Here is a 7,185-nt window from a genome sequence, read left to right on the forward strand (position 1 = left end):
AGAAACACATACACGCTCAAACACACATGCTCGCTCACGCGTGGCATCTCTCTCTCAAATGCCAGTGGCCAGGAAAATGGAACTGGGGGTGGGAGTGTGATATGAATCTGTTTTTGGATTCGAGAAACTAAAGGTAAAATTGCCTGACCTTGACTTATGGAAGTGGGGGGCGGGAGGAACGGAGAGACGGATGGGAGGAGAAGTAGGAAGGCGGGCAGGAGAGCAGGAGCGTATATTAATGAGCTCACAACAGAAGCACAATAGCATGACTGACCGTGATGGGAAGAAATGGGAAGGGCAGGAAACAATGGCCAATTCTTAGTTAAAGGTCCAATATGAAATTTTTTGAAGGATCTATTGACAGAAATGCAATATATAGGTATAATATAGGTCTTCAGAAGTGTATAAAGACCTTACATAATGAAGCATTATGTTTTTATTACCTTAATGAACTATTTCTATCTACATGTGTTGTGGTGAAAATAACGATCTTGCAGTTCAAAAAAACTCTCAGACAAAGAAGGTCCAGGTGTCAAGGAGTTAACTTTATTTGCTCGAGTCAAACAAGGTGAGATGTTCCAAGTCATCTAAAAATCAAGTGTTTTCAGTCTACAGTTATAGTGAAACTTATGAATGGTGGTCCTTTCTAAAACCAATCAGGTAGATTCCCGTTATCTCTTATTTTTTTTAACCAATTGTTGATTTTCTGCCACCAATATATCCCAAGTCCAGATGGTCTCCTTGAAATTATCAAGAATTACTGGACCTTGGCCGTTATCTTAAGATACGTATTTATTAAAACATATTTTGATACAAGGTCCAGGTCCAGATGGTCTGTGGAAATTACCTAGGTCTCAACTCTTGAAGGCCACAGGCCTCTGAGGCCTTACTGGATTTTTCAATGGTTCATAGTGCTCAAATGTGCTCTTAAACATGCTTAACGTGACATCAAGTGCATTTATATGAATAATCATTGGTTACAGGTACAGATTGTATCATTAAAACATCAATTTGTCTTCAAATAATCAAATCATCATCATAAACCTACTTATATGCAATCATTCTTAATTAAATGTCATTCCAGATTAACCCGTCTATGTCTACTAATGTTCCTATGAATACTTCTTAATACTTTTTAGGTATTTCTCATTTGTATAATAACTGTGGTAAATAACAGTGCTCAATACATGTAAAATATATCTTGTTTGTGTTCATATGTGCTCAGAAATTACACAATACATGCACCGCGTGTCCCCTTAAATGAAATTCACCATGTTGTTTCGATTTAAGTCTTTAAATGTCGTACTGACATCTGCCCTGATGTGGATGACTCTAACAAACAACGATGCTGGCAGCCAATCAAAGTCAAGTCAAGTTTTCCATGTGGTCCTGTTGAACGATGATGTATCCTGTTTGTTATCTGTTCTATAATTAGTTGACTATACCAGTGGTTCTCAAACTTTTTCATTGTAAGGTCCCCTTTGTGTTAAGTGCATCGCTTTGCGGCCCCCCATATAAAGACGTATAATCTTAAACTTAGAATTTTAATTAAACCAAAAACATTCAGTTATACAATGCTGGAACCTCAATTCTTTTGGTTGGTGGTGTCATTTTTCTGATGTTTGATTGCATAAAATCTATGATAAATTTCTATATTTCATAAAATGCCACAAAATCTGTGGCCCCCCTGGATCCATCTTGGGGCCCCCCAGGGGGCCACGGCCCCCAGTTTGAGAACCACTGGACTATACTAACAGCAAAGGCAAGGGTTGTGAACATACCCCGGAAACCTATTGCTGACTCCATGAACTTGAACATTTGACATATAATAGAAAATGAACAGCATTATCTCATAAAAATAATTACCATATCTTGCCGGTCAATTGCCTAAAGTCAGAAGGAGGAAAGCAACCTTTTGATGAACTCTCTAATTCTGCTGGAGCATAAACATTCATATTACAAAATTTATTCTGAGTCACAGCAGCAAGATAATTCGCTCAATTATTCAACTGGGCTTAATCATGTCATCAGTCACGGCTTGCAGCTATTTTAAACAATACATTCAGTACAGTATGTAGACAGTAACAGCATTTGGGTAAACATGAGACAGCAGAACTATGGAGGTCGACATGGGATGCAGTCTTGAGCGGCAGATGGGACTGTTTCAAATACTGTAGTGGCTGGAGCTGTCAGCTGACTGAATACAATGAACAGGACGTGGCACGAGAACAGAACGGGCGTACAGCCATATATGTGAACACTTCAAAAAATGCTTCGAAAAGAATTAAACAGCGAGTTAAAGGGTGATAGACACAGAAAGAGTTTCTAGAGTACAGATCTGTTTTTCACTTTCTTCCCCCATTTTCTATTCTGGACACACATTCTACACAGAGCAATGAATAATTTAAAGTGGTCCACATATTCCCTAGGCATGCTTCCCCCGTAACCTACACACACCTCTGTCACCTTAAACCACGAGGAAGAGAGAGAGAAAGAGAGATAAGAAGCACAAGGGGAAGCAGATAATGGAAAAAGGTGCGTGATAGGATAGAATAGGCGAGAAAATGAACAAGGGAGGAAGTATAAATGGGAGAGAAGTTGGTGACCAGCGGTTAACAAATAAATACACTGGAAGAATATAGACACTTTTGTGTGTTATATATAAACAGCATCACTATAGTAAATTTATTGGATCTCTATGCATCCCCATGGAAAATAAAATGATCTCAATTGCTACTCCTACAGAAAAGCAAAAAGAGGTTTTCTAAAGTAAAGTCTGGCATCAAAAATCTGAATGACCAAACTGATTTTTTCCAAACTAAAAGATGACCACATTTACAGCAAAGAACCTTCATGATAGAATGCATTAGGGCTTTACAATAAATAATCATGCTCATAATAAAGACAGCTTTGTAGTGTGTTTATCCCACAGCCACACACAATTTATTTAACAGATTAAATATCTATTCATCTCCAATTTGTATCTTCATCAAACTGTGTCCAGCCTTTTACACAATTCCACATTGCTTGTGCTAGTCTTCAAGATTTCAATATCTTCTTATCCAGTGAGACTCGCGTCTTTATCGACAAACTATAGAATAAATTGACAATGGAGTTGCTGTCTATTAAATCAATAATGTGCTCATTTCTATCCTCCTTAAATGTTAAATGCTTTAGGCTTTAACTTTCTGAGGTTTTCTATGAATTGTATTTCAGAAAGTCCCTGAATGAGTTGATTTCCCCTGCGTCCTTGCATTCTTTGCGTGGCTGCATGCGTACGAGTGTGTTCTGCTCACTGTGTCGACCTGCAGAGTCCTGCCAAAGCATCCCAGCATGCCTCTGACAAACACTCTGTTTTCAGTCTCCTCCCAATGAGCCGTTACAGTCAAACACGAGGCGGCTCGGCTCACTGCAGCAGTCTCCCTCAGAATACAGACTCCTAAACTCCAGACACATACGCACGCGAAACACCGTTATAGCATCTATTCTACTAACCATTACTGGTACAAGTCTCATTTCACACCAGACTGCATCATTTCTTTCCTACAATCATCTCATAGAGTCTTGAATCATAGAGTTTGACAGAATGGGGACTGTCTCTATGTGGATCAGTTTTAAATAACAGCACAGCCTGCAATTGACAGGTCGTTCTCGACAGAACAATAAGAAATAACATCCAGCTGTGGTCACCTACACAGTGCAGTTCTCACTAATCTTTGTTTTTAGCATCACAGCATGGATTTCCTGGAAATCTATTAAAGGGTTTGGGTAAATTTGTCTTGCACGGATAATAATTTCACAGCAAAACACACATAAACACACAATATTTTTGGAACAATCCCTTACACCTTTGGTGTGTGATACTTCAACCAGTGGGGGAATTGGAGAATTTAAAAAGCAGACATTTTATAAAGCTATTTCTGTAGTTCAACAATGTGTTATACTGTATGTAACAAACTGTAGTAAACAAAATGCATGTAGCCTATGTTTGTTTACAACAAATCTGTTTTTAAAATGCTTCATTTTTACCTACAAATTCACAAAGGATATTCAGGCAAAAAGGAATAAAATAAATATACTAATAATAATAAAAAAAAAATAAATAAAATCCACAACAAAGTCCACAACATATAGAGAATGAAATACACAAATATCAAGTTTATCAGGTTATTTCATTTCTTTGTATTGGAAAATGACATCATGACAAAGTGAAGATGGCACACAAACCAAATGATCCACAAACATTAGCCTATGAACTATGTCAAATAAACATTCATACACTCTTCCCGAAAGAGGCATTCAATCAAAGGTTCTTAAAATGACCATTTCTTTTTTTAACTAACATTTCTACTACAAAGAAGCTTTGGTGACACAGAAAAGTTCTGTGGGTGTTAACGTGTCTTTACAGCCCAAAATATTTTTTTCTCTGGCATTGTTTAGCACCTTTATTTTTAAGAATGTATACCATAAATTATGAATTGAATTACCAAAAATAAACAATAGTTCATCACAAGCATACGTGTATTGTCTTGTTAAATATTGTACATGTACTTACAGTACTACCATGATAAGAATGAACTTTAAAGGGATAATAAAAAATACTCAGTCTCTAATTGTTCCAAACCTGCACAAATGTCTTTGTTTGGTTGAACACAGAGAAAGATATTTGGATGAATGCTTGTAACCAAACAGTTCTTGGACCCCACTGACTACCATAGTTGGAAAAATTACAATGCTAGTCAAAAGTGCCCCAGAACTGTTTGCTGTCCTACATTCTTCAAAATATCTTCTTTTGTGTTCAACAGAACAAAATAATTATAAAGTATTTTTTCCTACTATGGGAGTCAATGGTGGCCAAGAACATTTGTCCAAATATCTTTCTGTGTGTTCATTAGAACAAAGAAATGTATTCAGATTCATGCAGAAGTCGAGGGTGAGTAAATGATGACAGAATTTTCATTCTTGGGTGAACTATCCCTTTGATAATCTGTTTTACTGGAGGGGTTATCATTACACATAGAGCTCACAAGATTGACCCAAAAACATTTGTGTAGATTTATACAGCTTTGAATTTCCAGATTTTACAGTATTTAACATATCACATGAATTCTCGGTGAATTCCAAAATATTGTCCTGTCCTTGATTGTCCTTCTGAAATAAAATAAACCCTTTGTGTGAGAGAGTCCGGTGCTTTCCACTTTATTCCCCGTGGCATTCTCAACCGTTAGATGTCATTAGTGTCTTGATGTAATAAACCCCACATTTGTAATATTTGCTGAGCCTAAACATCTCCATTGGAGCTAAATCTCTTCCTTTCTTCTTCGGTAAGAAAGGAATTACATTAAAAAATGCCTGGTCACGACTCTTAGCATGCACGTGCTGTTCAGCTGTTAACCAGGCACACATGAAGTCTAACAATTAGTAAACATGACTGCATCTTCTCTAATATTCATTTTTCCATATTAAATACAGTGCAGCTGAAAATGTCAACCGCGGTGCTGTATGTTTCCTCTAATGAGCATTCATTGACTGTATAATTCAAATGTGCCTTGTGGGAATAGGACAGAATTTTAATGCTTTTGGACGGTGAAGTTTGCAGACTAGTACTTTAGTTAAGAATGAGACTGCAAAATATGTTTGCGTGGATGGATTTAATAAAGCACATATATTAAATAGCGATTATGAAATGACAACCAAGCAACACAATGAAACCAGGATGTATCAAGATAACAAATGCATCCACACAGGTGAGCAGACAGAGCACTAAGACATATGGTCTAATCTCACAAGCTGTTAAATACACATATCACGTCAGGCAGCAATAAACCATATCAGCAAGGACAAGAGCAATGAATTTCCCTTTGGACCACTTAATTAATGTAGATGATATAATACAGTATTTAATACATGTTTTATGAAAGAGGTGGAGTTAGGGAAGAACTGTCAAGGTAGTAATATGAGCAGCTTGCATTGTGATTGACTGAACCTGTGCTATCTGTGCTATGCGTGTAAGTTGTAAAGAAAGGCAGTTTTACCGAGAGCAGCTGTAGTGCTCGTGTGTTGCTGAGATTGAGCGAGGAACTGAGAAGTGTCTGGTTGTCTAGCAACAAGGGGATGGAGGTGCAAAAGGTGAAGACAGAAGGCAGAAGAGTGAAACAGTAAAGTGACATAGTTCAGAGATCTCCGACTGATGAATCTTAATCTCTCAGCTCCCTGTTGGTCTTTTGATAATGTGCTAGAAGGATTGGTCATTTTATCAGACACTCTTCCTGTCACTTACAGTTTAATGATTCCCTTGCCTATATTTGGTCACTTAGTTCTGTTTTCATATACTATAAGGTCAATTTTTAATCATGTTTAGGTGGAGGGAGTATGTGTTTAGTTCATGCATTGCAATTTACATCAACAATCCTGTAATCCTGTAATATACCATCTGTGTCACACTGAGAAAATGAGTATGAGGAAGTGTTTTGGAGAGAGGGGGCAGCGTAAAGTTTATGCGAGTAAAAGAGAGAGAGCACATACCCCACGTTTATTAATGGCTAGAGTGTTCACGGATCTGGCTTTGCCTGCAGTAAGCAGCGACCGTGGATATGAATCACTATCAGCAAAGAGAGTGCACTCCAGACCATCTCCACCTTCCCACATTCACATGCACTGGTTGATTTCAGTACCACTCAACAGCCACATACTTGCAAGCCATTGTAGCAAATTTACAGCATCCTTCATGTTTCTGGATGCCTTCTGAAAATTATAATTGGAAAAACTTTGGTGTACAACTCATCTTCCTGGTTGAGTCAGACACCTTAGTCAAACAGATTGCAATGCGACAAGTGGTACACACTTTATACCTTAGAAAAAAACAACAAACCTTGAACACAGTCTGAATGACTTCTGAATGATTTCAATACCTCATTTAAAATTTGGATGTTTCTATTTTTCATAACGGTATAAATTAACACAAGTGCAATATTTTCACTCTCAATTACATACAAACCTGAAAACTGACCTACTTAAATTTTCTCTTAAGCAGAAATGACATTTTTCCAAGGTGGGGCAGCTTAATGAAAAAGCATCATATGAACAGCAGTCTTGACAAAGCAATTACACTTTAATGAAGGCATACTGTATGTGTTTGATTACAGCGCCGTGGCAACACAACCCCCTCTATCGCCCTGTTCAGTT

The sequence above is a fragment of the Triplophysa rosa genome, linkage group LG11, assembly GCF_024868665.1.
Source record: "Triplophysa rosa linkage group LG11, Trosa_1v2, whole genome shotgun sequence".
NCBI classification, from domain to species: Eukaryota; Metazoa; Chordata; class Actinopteri; order Cypriniformes; family Nemacheilidae; genus Triplophysa; species Triplophysa rosa.